This window comes from Hyla sarda, chromosome 4 (genome assembly GCF_029499605.1).
Source record: "Hyla sarda isolate aHylSar1 chromosome 4, aHylSar1.hap1, whole genome shotgun sequence".
NCBI lineage: Eukaryota > Metazoa > Chordata > Amphibia > Anura > Hylidae > Hyla > Hyla sarda.
The window spans coordinates 141,780,052-141,795,051 of NC_079192.1; positions in this window are offsets into that span (position 1 = coordinate 141,780,052).

Here is a 15,000-nt window from a genome sequence, read left to right on the forward strand (position 1 = left end):
ACCGGCAAGAGGTGGAGAACGTGGCGCGGTTCCTCTACTTTGTAAACCCACACAGCACGGACCTGAGCTGGGTTAGAGACATTGAGAAAGTGCATGCTTTTTTCACCCGGCTGCGCGATCAGCTATTGACTGAGCAAACCGTCCTGAACTATCTTAAGTGCGTTCGGCGTTTCCTGCGCTATCAGATGCGAGCGACGAATTTACCGGTGCAGAGGCCTCGCCTCTTTCGGTCTTGTCAGCACATCTCCTCGGTCTTGGATGACCTCCAGAAGGTCCTGTCGAAAGGCGTTTCGAGGGAGGTAGTTCAAAAGCGATACCTTGGCCTCGATAAGGCCAGTGCGACGCCGGAGCAGTGTCGGCGCCTGCTCGAGGTTGCTAGGCCAAATTTCCTAATGAGCGTGCGGGCGGCCAGGGAGGGTGATCCGACTCGGGCCCATGCCCTCGAAATCCTGTATTACCTACAGGCCCTTCTGATCCTGAAGCATCTGCAACGGCCAGGTGTAGTAAAAAACCTGCGTGTGTCCGAGTGGCAGCGTAGAGTGAGGCATGAGTACGGTGGGCAAGTGTATTCGGTTGTCGGTGTTCAAAATCACAAAACCTCCACCAAGCAAGTGGCTTCTTTTGCGTTAAATGCCCAGGAAGAGGCCTGGTTCTCCGTCTACCACGACTGCGTCAGGCCGCTCCTCCTGGACGAGCAGGAGCCAGAGGAGTTTTTTGTGTCCACCACCTCGGCTGAGCTCTATAATCCGTCAAACGACATGAGGCGATACCATAACCGGTATGGCCTGAAGAGCGTACCGAGCGTGCTGGTGCGGAAAGTGTGCGAGACGAACACTGTGGCGCTGTGCACTGATGCCGAGAAATCGCTCTTCGCCCGTTACCTCTCGCACTCCAATTTGACTGCCGAACGAGTGTACCGAGAGAAGACACTCGATGATATATGCCACGGGAGTGAATTGGTTGTGCGGGCCGGGCGGGGCGAGAGGCCGCAGGCCAGCGGGAGTGGCCGGGTCCCGGTAGCTGGAGCTGGGCCGGAGGCCGGGGGCGGACGCCAGGTGACAGGGACCGTAGCTGGACGGTCACTTCAGATCCGACTTAGGCGCTGTGATGACCCGCCGCCGCTGCAGCAGCCACGGCGCGGGTGTTTGAGGCAGAGGAGACGGGTGAGGCGGGTGCCCGTAGGGCGGGACGAGGTACTGCAGCTACTGTGATGCGATTGTCTCAATAAAGTGTCGGTTTGAACTGATTACACTGAGTGGTTTTTTTTGGTCCAAGGGGGCGAATGCCAGATGAGTACCCGAGGAAGGTGGGCCTATGCCGGTCGTTCCCACAAGAACGGATCAAGTGTGCCGTGTCGAATAATTCAACGGTACAAATGGTTCGTTCCTGGGGGGGAAGGCTGTACAAGTACACGAGTTCCCCGTGCAAAGCATCTGGAAGGGTCCCCTGAAGGGCAAAGAGAACCAGGGCGGGAGGCGCGGGTCCCTGTACCCAGGCAGGGCGCGCCGTCCTTGGGCACAGGATCGGTGATGCTGCCCCCCCCCCCGGCGGCGGGGAGCGGAGGCGTAGGGCGTGTCGGCCAACCTTGGCGGGCGGTCTGCCGAGGCGCCCCGGTCCCCCCGGAGGCGACAAAGTCCCAAGTCCTGGATGTCGGCCAGGGGGAGGTGTGGGTCCCTGTGCCCAGGCAGGGTGCACCGAACCCGGGCAAGGCCTCTGTAAAGGGCCCCCGACAGACTTCCAGGCCTCGGGACATTTGACAGAGAACCAGGGCGGGAGGCGCGGGTCCCTGTACCCAGGCAGGGCGCGCCGTCCTTGGGAACAGGATGGGCGACAAGTACCCCTGACAGAATAGGAGTCCCGGTTGTCGGCCAGGGGGAGGTGTGGGTCCCTGTGCCCAGGCAGGGTCCACCGAACTCGGGCAATGCCTCGGGAAGGGTCCCCCGAAAGACTTCCAGGCCTGACGATTATCTCGAAACCGAGAACCGCTATGAGAACGGATTCGAAGGCTGAATCCGGGTGACAGTTCCACGAGTCGGGCATGACAGAGTGGCACGCGTTCATAAAACTGCATAGCAGCGTGGCGACCGGCTACCTCAGAACGGCCACCTGCCTGGGGATAGCAGGAGAGCGAGAAGCACGGCTGCTCTCTCGGGGTACGCCAGGGCCGAGCGCGGGCTCGCCTGCGGAAGAACCCCTGCCTTCTCCCACGGTGAATTCCGGGGGAGACGGGGCCGGTTCACGTACCCGACCCGGGGCTGGGCGGTCCCCGGGCAAAGCCTCCAGAAGGGTCCCCTTGCACGCACAGACCGGGAGAGGCTAAGAGGGCGGGAGGCGCGGGTCCCTGTACCCAGGCAGGGCGCGCCGTCCTTGGGAACAGGATGGGCGACAAGTACCCCTGACAGAATATGAGTCCCGGTTGTCGGCCAGGGGGAGGTGTGGGTCCCTGTGCCCAGGCAGGGTCCACCGAACTCGGGCAATGCCTCGGGAAGGGTCCCCCGAAAGACTTCCAGGCCTGACGATTACCTCGAAACCGAGAACCGCTATGAGAACGGATTCAAAGGCTGAATCCGGGTGACAGTTCCACGAGTCGGGCATGACAGAGTGGCACGCGTTCATAAAACTGCATAGCAGCGTGGCGACCGGCTACCTCAGAACGGCCACCTGCCTGGGGATAGCAGGAGAGCGAGAAGCACGGCTGCTCTCTCGGGGTACGCCAGGGCCGAGCGCGGGCTCGCCTGCGGAAGAACCCCTGCCTTCTCCCACGGTGAATTCCGGGGGAGACGGGGCCGGTTCACGTACCCGACCCGGGGCTGGGCGGTCCCCGGGCAAAGCCTCCAGAAGGGTCCCCTTGCACGCACAGACCGGGAGAGGCTAAGAGGGCGGGAGGCGCGGGTCCCTGTACCCAGGCAGGGCGCGCCGTCCTTGGGAACAGGATGGGCGACAAGTACCCCTGACAGAATGTGAGTCCCGGTTGTCGGCCAGGGGTAGGTGTGGGTCCCTGTGCCCAGGCAGGGTGCACCGAACCCGGGCAAGGCCTCTGTAAAGGGCCCCCGACAGACTTCCAGGCCTCGGGACATTTGACAGAGAACCAGGGCGGGAGGCGCGGGTCCCTGTACCCAGGCAGGGCGCGCCGTCCTTGGGAACAGGATGGGCGACAAGTACCCCTGACAGAATGTGAGTCCCGGTTGTCGGCCAGGGGTAGGTGTGGGTCCCTGTGCCCAGGCAGGGTGCACCGTCCTTGGGAACAGGATGGGCGACAAGTACCCCTGACAGAATGTGAGTCCCGGTTGTCGGCCAGGGGTAGGTGTGGGTCCCTGTGCCCAGGCAGGGTGCACCGAACCCGGGCAAGGCCTCTGTAAAGGGCCCCCGACAGACTTCCAGGCCTCGGGACATTTGACAGAGAACCAGGGCGGGAGGCGCGGGTCCCTGTACCCAGGCAGGGCGCGCCGTCCTTGGGAACAGGATGGGCGACAAGTACCCCTGACAGAATGTGAGTCCCGGTTGTCGGCCAGGGGTAGGTGTGGGTCCCTGTGCCCAGGCAGGGTGCACCGTCCTTGGGAACAGGATGGGCGGCAAGTACCCCTGACAGAATGTGAGTCCCGGTTGTCGGCCAGGGGTAGGTGTGGGTCCCTGTGCCCAGGCAGGGTGCACCGAACCCGGGCAAGGCCTCTGTAAAGGGCCCCCGACAGACTTCCAGGCCTCGGGACATTTGACAGAGAACCAGGGCGGGAGGCGCGGGTCCCTGTACCCAGGCAGGGCGCGCCGTCCTTGGGAACAGGATGGGCGACAAGTACCCCTGACAGAATGTGAGTCCCGGTTGTCGGCCAGGGGTAGGTGTGGGTCCCTGTGCCCAGGCAGGGTGCACCGAACCCGGGCAAGGCCTCTGTAAAGGGCCCCCGACAGACTTCCAGGCCTCGGAACATTTGCCAGAGAACCAGGGCGGGAGGCGCGGGTCCCTGTACCCAGGCAGGGCGCGCCGTCCTTGGGAACAGGATGGGCGACAAGTACCCCTGACAGAATATGAGTCCCGGTTGTCGGCCAGGGGTAGGTGTGGGTCCCTGTGCCCAGGCAGGGTGCACCGTCCTTGGGAACAGGATGGGCGACAAGTACCCCTGACAGAATGTGAGTCCCGGTTGTCGGCCAGGGGTAGGTGTGGGTCCCTGTGCCCAGGCAGGGTGCACCGAACCCGGGCAAGGCCTCTGTAAAGGGCCCCCGACAGACTTCCAGGCCTCGGGACATTTGACAGAGAACCAGGGCGGGAGGCGCGGGTCCCTGTACCCAGGCAGGGCGCGCCGTCCTTGGGAACAGGATGGGCGACAAGTACCCCTGACAGAATGTGAGTCCCGGTTGTCGGCCAGGGGTAGGTGTGGGTCCCTGTGCCCAGGCAGGGTGCACCGAACCCGGGCAAGGCCTCTGTAAAGGGCCCCCGACAGACTTCCAGGCCTCGGAACATTTGCCAGAGAACCAGGGCGGGAGGCGCGGGTCCCTGTACCCAGGCAGGGCGCGCCGTCCTTGGGAACAGGATGGGCGACAAGTACCCCTGACAGAATATGAGTCCCGGTTGTCGGCCAGGGGGAGGTGTGGGTCCCTGTGCCCAGGCAGGGTCCACCGAACTCGGGCAATGCCTCGGGAAGGGTCCCCCGAAAGACTTCCAGGCCTGACGATTATCTCGAAACCGAGAACCGCTATGAGAACGGATTTGAAGGCTGAATCCGGGTGACAGTTCCACGAGTCGGGCATGACAGAGTGGCACGCGTTCATAAAACTGCATAGCAGCGTGGCGACCGGCTACCTCAGAACGGCCACCTGCCTGGGGATAGCAGGAGAGCGAGAAGCACGGCTGCTCTCTCGGGGTACGCCAGGGCCGAGCGCGGGCTCGCCTGCGGAAGAACCCCTGCCTTCTCCCACGGTGAATTCCGGGGGAGACGGGGCCGGTTCACGTACCCGACCCGGGGCTGGGCGGTCCCCGGGCAAAGCCTCCAGAAGGGTCCCCTTGCACGCACAGACCCGGAGAGGCTAAGAGGGCGGGAGGCGCGGGTCCCTGTACCCAGGCAGGGCGCGCCGTCCTTGGGAACAGGATGGGCGACACGTACCCCTGACAGAATATGAGTCCCGGTTGTCGGCCAGGGGGAGGTGTGGGTCCCTGTGCCCGGGCAGGGTCCACCGAACCCAGGCAAGGCCTCTGGAAGGGTCCCCCGAAAGACTTCCAGGCCTGACGATTATCTCGAAACTGAGAACCGCTATGAGATCGAATTTGAAAGCCGAATCCGGGCGACAGTTCCATGATCTGGGCATGAGAGAGTGGTACGCGTTCATAAAAGTGTATCGCAGCATCGCGACCGGGTACCTTCGAACGGCCACCTGTGCCAGAGAGCTGGGACGTTGAGCCAGTTGAGCAACTTCGGCGGGCGGTCCGCCGAGGTTCCCCAGACCCTGGGGAGATGTGCGCGTGGGCTGTCCCCCCTCTTTGGACCGGAGGGGCCTAGCTAAGGGCATATTTCTCGATTGATCTGGCAAGGTGCGATCTGGCGGGGAGCTACCCTCTCGTTTGGCCGGGCTGTGGAGCCCGTGTCAGCGAAGGCGAGAGGGTCTTGTTCACCCTGATGCCGCATCGCACTGGGGCTCGGGGCCCTTAGGGTATACCCCCTCCCGGTGGAACTCCTGCTGGGAAAGGGGTCGTCCCTCCCGAGAGGCAAGCTTGAGTGGAACGGAGTTGGGACTCCCAGAGGTGTCCGGTGCCCGGCCGAGGAGAGCGGGCCGAGCTAATAGCATTATTCGCAATATCTCCAGATGGTGATTTTGACGCACGATCCGGCGGGGAGCGACCCTCTCGTTCGGCCGGGCTCTGGAGCCCGTGTCGGCTAAGGCGAGAGGGATTGATCCCCTGATGCTGCATCGCACCATGGCATGGTCCGGAAGGGTATATCCATCTTTGAAGGTCACTAGATCGATCTATTGTTGCGTGATCACGAAGGGCCCTAGGGAGGGCGGCCGGGTGGTCCGGCAGGAAGCGTAACCGCGTCCCGGTGCGGGAGAACCAAGGCCCCACAGGGTCCTCGAGGCTGCCCGCGAGACTCCGGTCCCGTCTCGGCACGCCTCGTTCCCCGGGCCTCTCCCCTAAGCCGTGGGTGTCGGAGTGCGCGCAGCAGGACCGCACCTCAGCCGCCCTCCCTCGGCCTCCCTCGCGGAGGGGGGCCGAGCCGTCCCAGAAAACGCCAGGGGGACGGCTGCCCGATGGCCACTGGACCCCGCTGAGCCCACCCTGGCAGGGGATCCTTGGAGAGCGGACACCTGGAGGTAGGCAGCGGGACCGCCGGGCGGGTGGGCGGACCCCGACGGGCCGCCCGGCGGAGCCCCTTCGTAGGCTGAGCGTAAAATTGCCAGAGTCCCGATTGACATGCCCGGGGGGGCTAAGCGTGGGTCCCTGCATCCCAGGCAGGGTGTGCCCACCCCGGGCATGGGATCCCCGAACCCGGGGTGGTGGAGGGGTCGGTGGTCATGAAGGCCCCTAGGGAGGGCGGCCGGGTGGTCTGGCAGGAAGCGCAACTGTGCCCCGGTGCGGGAGAACCAAGGCCCCACAGGGTCCTCGAGGCTGCCCGCGAGACTCCGGTCCCGTCTCGGCACGCCTCGTTCCCCGGGCCTCTCCCCTAAGCCGAGGGTGTCGGAGTGCGCGCAGCAGGACCGCACCTCAGCCGCCCTCCCTCGGCCTCCCTCGCGGAGGGGGGCCGAGCCGTCCCAGAAAATGCCATGGGGACGGCTGCCCGATGGCCACTGGACCCTGCTGAGCCCACCCTGGCAGGGGATCCCCGGAGAGCGGAAGGCAGCGGGACCTCTGGGCTGGTGGGCGGACCCCGGCGGGCCGCCCGGCGGAGCCCCTTTGTAGGCTGAGCGTAAAATTGACAGAGTCCCGATTGACATGCCCGGGGGGCTAAGCGTGGGTCCCTGCATCCCAGGCAGGGTGCGCCCACCCCGGGCATGGGATCCCCGAACCCGGAGCGGTGGAGGGGTCGGTGGTCATGAAGGCCCCTAGGGAGGGCGGCCGGGTGGTCTGGCAGGAAGCGCAACTGCGCCCCGGTGCGGGAGAACCAAGGCCCCACAGGGTCCTCGAGGCTGCCCGCGAGACTCCGGTCCCGTCTCGGCACGCCTCGTTCCCCGGGCCTCTCCCCTAAGCCGTGGGTGTCGGAGTGCGCGCAGCAGGACCGCACCTCAGCCGCCCTCCCTCGGCCTCCCTCGCGGAGGGGGCCGAGCCGTCCCAGAAAACGCCAGGGGGACGGCTGCCCGACGGCCACTGGACCCCGCTGAGCCTACCCCGGGCAGGGGATCCCCGGAGAGCGGACACCCGGAGGAAGGCAGTGGGACCGCCGGGCGGGTGGGCGGACCCCGACGGGCCGCCCGGCGGAGCCCCTTCGTAGGCTGAGCGTAAAATTGACAGAGTCCCGATCGACAAGCCAGGGGGGCTAAGCGTGGGTCCCTGCATCCCAGGCAGGGCGCGCCCACCCCGGGCACGGGATCCCCGAACCCGGAGCGGTGGAGGGGTCGGTGGTCACGAAGGGCCCTAGGGAGGGCGGCCGGGTGGTCCGGCAGGAAGCGCAACCGCGTCTCGGTGCGGGAGTACAGGGTCCTCGAGGCTGCCCGCGAGACTCCGGTCCCGACTCGGCACGCCTCGTTCCCCGGGCCTCTCCCCTAAGCCGTGGGTGTCGGAGTGCGCGCAGCAGGACCGCACCTCAGCCGCCCTCCCTCGGCCTCCCTCGTGGAGGGGGGTCGAGCCGTCCCAGAAAACGCCAGGCGGACGGCTGCCCGACGGCCACTGGACCCCGCTGAGCCTACCCCGGGCAGGGGATCCCCGGAGAGCGGACACCCCGAGGAAGGCAGTGGGACCGCCGGGCGGGTGGGCGGACTCGGACGGGCCGCCCGGCGGAGCCCCTTCGTAGGCTGAGCGTAAAATTGACAGAGTCCCGATCGACATGCCAGGGGGGCTAAGCGTGGGTCCCTGCATCCCAGGCAGGGCGCGCCCACCCCGGGCACGGGATCCCCGAACCCGGAGCGGTGGAGGGGTCGGTGGTCACGAAGGGCCCTAGGGAGGGCGGCCGGGTGGTCCGGCAGGAAGCGCAACCGCGTCTCGGTGCGGGAGAACAGGGTCCTCGAGGCTGCCAGCGAGACTCCGGTCCCGACTTGGCACGCCTCGTTCCCCGGGCCTCTCCCCTAAGCCGTGGGTGTCGGAGTGCGCGCAGCAGGACCGCACCTCAGCCGCCCTCCCTCGGCCTCCCTCGCGGAGGGGGGTCGAGCCGTCCCAGAAAACGCCAGGCGGACGGCTGCCCGACGGCCACTGGACCCCGCTGAGCCTACCCTGGGCAGGGGATCCCCGGAGAGCGGACACCCCGAGGAAGGCAGTGGGACCGCCGGGCGGGTGGGCGGACCCCGACGGGCCGCCCGGCGGAGCCCCTTCGTAGGCTGAGCGTAAAATTGACAGAGTCCCGATCGACATGCCAGGGGGGCTAAGCGTGGGTCCCTGCATCCCAGGCAGGGCGCGCCCACCCCGGGCACGGGATCCCCGAACCCGGAGCGGTGGAGGGGTCGGTGGTCACGAAGGGCCCTAGGGAGGGCGGCCGGGTGGTCCGGCAGGAAGCGCAACCGTGTCTCGGTGCGGGAGAACAGGGTCCTCGAGGCTGCCCGCGAGACTCCGGTCCCGTGTCGGCACGCCTCGTTCCCCGGGCCTCTCCCCTAAGCTGTGGGCATCGGAGTGTGCGCAGCAGGACCGCACCTAAGCCGCCCTCCCTCGGCCTCCCTCGCGGAGGGGGGTCGAGCCGTCCCAGAAAACGCCAGGCGGACGGCTGCCCGACGGCCACTGGACCCCGCTGAGCCTACCCTGGGCAGGGGATCCCCGGAGAGCGGACACCCCGAGGAAGGCAGTGGGACCGCCGGGCGGGTGGGTGGACCCCGACGGGCCGCCCGGCGGAGCCCCTTCGTAGGCTGAGCGTAAAATTGACAGAGTCCCGATCGACATGCCAGGGGGGCTAAGCGTGGGTCCCTGCATCCCAGGCAGGGCGCGCCCACCCCGGGCACGGGATCCCCGAACCCGGAGCGGTGGAGGGGTCGGTGGTCAAGAAGGGCCCTAGGGAGGGCGGCCGGGTGGTCCGGCAGGAAGCGCAACCGTGTCTCGGTGCGGGAGAACAGGGTCCTCGAGGCTGCCCGCGAGACTCCGGTCCCGTGTCGGCACGCCTCGTTCCCCGGGCCTCTCCCCTAAGCTGTGGGCATCGGAGTGCGCGCAGCAGGACCGCACCTAAGCCGCCCTCCCTCGGCCTCCCTCACGGAGGGGGGCTGAGCCGTCCCAGAACACGCGAGCGGGATGGCTGCCTGACGGCCACTGGACCCCCCTCGCCCACCCTGGGCTTGGGAGTCCCGGAGAGCGGACACCCGGAGGAAGGCAGCGGGACCGCCGGGCGGGTGGGCGGACCCCGTCGGGACGCCCGGCGGAGCTCCTTCATAGGCTGAGCGTAACATTGACAAGGTCGAGATCGCTGTGTGCGGGGTGTTTGGGACCGGTCCCTGGACCCCCGGGAGGGTTCGCACACCCCGCGCACGGTATCCCCAGAGAGGGCACACCCGGAGGAAGGCAGCGGGACCACCGGGTGGGTGCGCGAACCCGCACGGGCGGTGCAGCGTGGCCCCGAAGTAGGCTGAGCGTAACATTGACAAGGTCGAGATCGCTGTGCGCGGGGTGTTTGGCACCGGTCCCTGGACCCCCGGGAGGCTTCGCACACCCCGCGCATGGTATCCCCGGAGAGGGCACACCCGGAGGAAGGCAGCGGGACCACCGGGTGGGTGCGCGAACCCGCACGGGCGGTGCAGCGTGGCCCCGAAGTAGGCTGAGCGTAACATTGACAAGGTCGAGATCGCTGTGCGCGGGGTGTTTGGCACCGGTCCCTGGACCCCCGGGAGGCTTCGCACACCCCGCGCATGGTATCCCCGGAGAGGGCACACCCGGAGGAAGGCAGCGGGACCACCGGGTGGGTGCGCGAACCCGCACGGGCGGTGCAGCGTGGCCCCGAAGTAGGCTGAGCGTAACATTGACAAGGTCGAGATCGCTGTGCGCGGGGTGTTTGGCACCGGTCCCTGGACCCCCGGGAGGGTTCGCACACCCCGCGCACGGTATCCCCGGAGAGGGCACACCCGTAGGAAGGCAGCGGGACCACCGGGTGGGTGCGCGAACCCGCACGGGCGGTGCAGCGTGGCCCCGAAGTAGGCTGAGCGTAACATTGACAAGGTCGAGATCGCTGTGCGCGGGGTGTTTGGCACCGGTCCCTGGACCCCCGGGAGGCTTCGCACACCCCGCGCATGGTATCCCCGGAGAGGGCACACCCGGAGGAAGGCAGCGGGACCACCGGGTGGGTGCGCGAACCCGCACGGGCGGTGCAGCGTGGCCCCGAAGTAGGCTGAGCGTAACATTCACAAGGTCGAGATCGCTGTGCGCGGGGTGTTTGGCACCGGTCCCTGGACCCCCGGGAGGGTTCGCACACCCCGCGCACGGTATCCCCGGAGAGGGCACACCCGTAGGAAGGCAGCGGGACCACCGGGTGGGTGCGCGAACCCGCACGGGCGGTGCAGCGTGGCCCCGAAGTAGGCTGAGCGTAACATTGACAAGGTCGAGATCGCTGTGCGCGGGGTGTTTGGCACCGGTCCCTGGACCCCCGGGAGGCTTCGCACACCCCGCGCATGGTATCCCCGGAGAGGGCACACCCGGAGGAAGGCAGCGGGACCACCGGGTGGGTGCGCGAACCCGCACGGGCGGTGCAGCGTGGCCCCGAAGTAGGCTGAGCGTAACATTCACAAGGTCGAGATCGCTGTGCGCGGGGTGTTTGGCACCGGTCCCTGGACCCCCGGGAGGCTTCGCACACCCCGCGCACGGTATCCCCGGAGAGGGCACACCCGGAGGAAGGCAGCGGGACCACCGGGTGGGTGCGCGAACCCGCACGGGCGGTGCAGCGTGGCCCCGAAGTAGGCTGAGCGTAACATTGACAAGGTCGAGATCGCTGTGCGCGGGGTGTTTGGCACCGGTCCCTGGACCCCCGGGAGGCTTCGCACACCCCGCGCATGGTATCCCCGGAGAGGGCACACCCGGAGGAAGGCAGCGGGACCACCGGGTGGGTGCGCGAACCCGCACGGGCGGTGCAGCGTGGCCCCGAAGTAGGCTGAGCGTAACATTGACAAGGTCGAGATCGCTGTGCGCGGGGTGTTTGGCACCGGTCCCTGGACCCCCGGGAGGGTTCGCCCACCCCGCGCATGGTATCCCCGGAGAGGGCACACCCGGAGGAAGGCAGCGGGACCACCGGGTGGGTGCGCGAACCCGCACGGGCGGTGCAGCGTGGCCCCGAAGTAGGCTGAGCGTAACATTCACAAGGTCGAGATCGCTGTGCGCGGGGTGTTTGGCACCGGTCCCTGGACCCCCGGGAGGGTTCGCACACCCCGCGCACGGTATCCCCGGAGAGGGCACACCCGTAGGAAGGCAGCGGGACCACCGGGTGGGTGCGCGAACCCGCACGGGCGGTGCAGCGTGGCCCCGAAGTAGGCTGAGCGTAACATTGACAAGGTCGAGATCGCTGTGCGCGGGGTGTTTGGCACCGGTCCCTGGACCCCCGGGAGGCTTCGCACACCCCGCGCATGGTATCCCCGGAGAGGGCACACCCGGAGGAAGGCAGCGGGACCACCGGGTGGGTGCGCGAACCCGCACGGGCGGTGCAGCGTGGCCCCGAAGTAGGCTGAGCGTAACATTCACAAGGTCGAGATCGCTGTGCGCGGGGTGTTTGGCACCGGTCCCTGGACCCCCGGGAGGCTTCGCACACCCCGCGCACGGTATCCCCGGAGAGGGCACACCCGGAGGAAGGCAGCGGGACCACCGGGTGGGTGCGCGAACCCCGTCGGGACGCACGACAGTGCTTCAGGCCGACCTTCTTAGGCTGAGCGACAAAGTCCCGATTGACGTGTGTGTCCCTGTGCCCAGGCAGGGTGCACCGTCCTTGGGCACAGGATCGTCGACGCGGACCCCCCCCCCGCGGCGGGGAAGGGGAAGCGTCGACATTTGCGACATAGTCGAGCGAGGACGACGTCCGGTCGGCCGAGGGCCCCCGATGCCCCTGGACCCCCCGGGGTGGGCCAGACGGAAAAATGTCAAAGTCTGGTTGTCGGCCAGGGGTAAGTGTGTGTCCCTGTGCCCAGGCAGGGTGCACCAAACCCGGGCGAGGCCTCCGGAAGGGTCCCCTGACAGACTTCCAGGCCTCGGGACTTTTGACAGAGAACCAGGGCGGGAGGCGCGGGTCCCTGTACCCAGGCAGGGCGCGCTATCCTTGGGCACAGGATCGTCGACGCGGACCCCCCCGCGGCGGGGAAGGGGAAGCGTCGACATATTCGACATAGTCGAGCGAGGACGACGTCCGGTCGGCCGAGGGCCCCCGATGCCCCTGGACCCCCCGGGGAGGGCCAGACGGAAAAATGTCAAAGTCTGGTTGTCGGCCAGGGGTAAGTGTGTGTCCCTGTGCCCAGGCAGGGTGCACCAAACCCGGGCGAGGCCTCTGGAAGGGTCCCCTGACAGACTTCCAGGCCTCGGGACTTTTGACAGAGAACCAGGGCGGGAGGCGCGGGTCCCTGTACCCAGGCAGGGCGCGCTATCCTTGGGCACAGGATCGTCGACGCGGACCCCCCCGCGGCGGGGAAGGGGAAGCGTCGACATATTCGACATAGTCGAGCGAGGACGACGTCCGGTCGGCCGAGGGCCCCCGATGCCCCTGGACCCCCTGGGGAGGGCCAGACGGAAAAATGTCAAAGTCTGGTTGTCGGCCAGGGGTAAGTATGTGTCCCTGTGCCCAGGCAGGGTGCACCAAACCCGGGCGAGGCCTCCGGAAGGGTCCCCTGACAGACTTCCAGGCCTCGGGACTTTTGACAGAGAACCAGGGCGGGAGGCGCGGGTCCCTGTACCCAGGCAGGGCGCGCTATCCTTGGGCACAGGATCGTCGACGCGGACCCCCCCGCGGCGGGGAAGGGGAAGCGTCGACATATTCGACATAGTCGAGCGAGGACGACGTCCGGTCGGCCGAGGGCCCCCGATGCCCCTGGACCCCCCGGGGAGGGCCAGACGGAAAAATGTCAAAGTCTGGTTGTCGGCCAGGGGTAAGTGTGTGTCCCTGTGCCCAGGCAGGGTGCACCAAACCCGGGCGAGGCCTCTGGAAGGGTCCCCTGACAGACTTCCAGGCCTCGGGACTTTTGACAGAGAACCAGGGCGGGAGGCGCGGGTCCCTGTACCCAGGCAGGGCGCGCTATCCTTGGGCACAGGATCGTCGACGCGGACCCCCCCGCGGCGGGGAAGGGGAAGCGTCGACATTTGCGACATAGTCGAGCGAGGACGACGTCCGGTCGGCCGAGGGCCCCCGATGCCCCTGGACCCCCCGGGGTGGGCCAGACGGAAAAATGTCAAAGTCTGGTTGTCGGCCAGGGGTAAGTGTGTGTCCCTGTGCCCAGGCAGGGTGCACCAAACCCGGGCGAGGCCTCTGGAAGGGTCCCCTGACAGACTTCCAGGCCTCGGGACTTTTGACAGAGAACCAGGGCGGGAGGCGCGGGTCCCTGTACCCAGGCAGGGCGCGCTATCCTTGGGCACAGGATCGTCGACGCGGACCCCCCCGCGGCGGGGAAGGGGAAGCGTCGACATATTCGACATAGTCGAGCGAGGACGACGTCCGGTCGGCCGAGGGCCCCCGATGCCCCTGGACCCCCTGGGGAGGGCCAGACGGAAAAATGTCAAAGTCTGGTTGTCGGCCAGGGGTAAGTATGTGTCCCTGTGCCCAGGCAGGGTGCACCAAACCCGGGCGAGGCCTCCGGAAGGGTCCCCTGACAGACTTCCAGGCCTCGGGACTTTTGACAGAGAACCAGGGCGGGAGGCGCGGGTCCCTGTACCCAGGCAGGGCGCGCTATCCTTGGGCACAGGATCGTCGACGCGGACCCCCCCGCGGCGGGGAAGGGGAAGCGTCGACATATTCGACATAGTCGAGCGAGGACGACGTCCGGTCGGCCGGTGCCGACGCGCCGACCCGGACCCCACGGAGTCGAGGGAAAATGTTAAAAGTCTGGTGGTTGGCCCGTGGGAAGTGTGTATCCTTGTGCCCAGGCAGGGTGCACTGAACCTGGGCAAGTCATCTGGAAGGGTCCCCTGACAGACCTCCAGACATGATGATTATCTCAAAACTGAGAACCACTATGAGATCGGATTTGAAAGCCGAATCCAGGCGACAGTTCCATGAGCTGGGCATGTCGGAGTGGTACGCGTTCATAAAAGTGTATCACAGCATCGCGACCGGGTACCTTCGAACGGCCACCTGTGCCAGAGAGCTGGGACGTCGAGCGAGTCGAGCCAGTCTGGCGGGCGGTCCGCCGAGGGTCCCCCGGACCCCCAGGGTGGGCCAGACGAAAAATCGTCAAAGTCCGGTTGTCGGCCAGGGGTAAGTGTATGTCCCTGTGCCCAGGCAGGGTGCACCGAACCCGGGCAAGGCCTCCGGAAGGGTCCCCTGACAGACTTCCAGGTCTTGGGACTTTTGACGGAGAACCAGGGCGGGAGGCGCGGGTCCCTGTACCCAGGCAGGGCGCGCTATCCTTGGGCACAGGATCGTCGATGTGGACCCCCCCGCGGCGGGGAGGTGGAAGCGTCGACAGACTCGACATAGTCGAGCGAGTACGGCGGGCGGTCTGCCGAGGGCCCTCGACACCCCTGGACCCCCAGGGTGGGCCATACGAAAAACCGTCAAAGTCCGGTTGTCGGCCAGGGGTAAGTGTGTGTCCCTGTGCCCAGGCAGGGTGCACTGAACCCGGGCGAGGCCTCCGGAAGGGTCCCCTGACAGACTTCCAGGCCTCGGGACTTTTGACGGAGAACCAGGGCGGGAGGCGCGGGTCCCTGTACCCAGGCAGGGCGCGCTATCCTTGGGCACAGGATCGTCGACGTGGACCCCCCGCGGCGGGGAG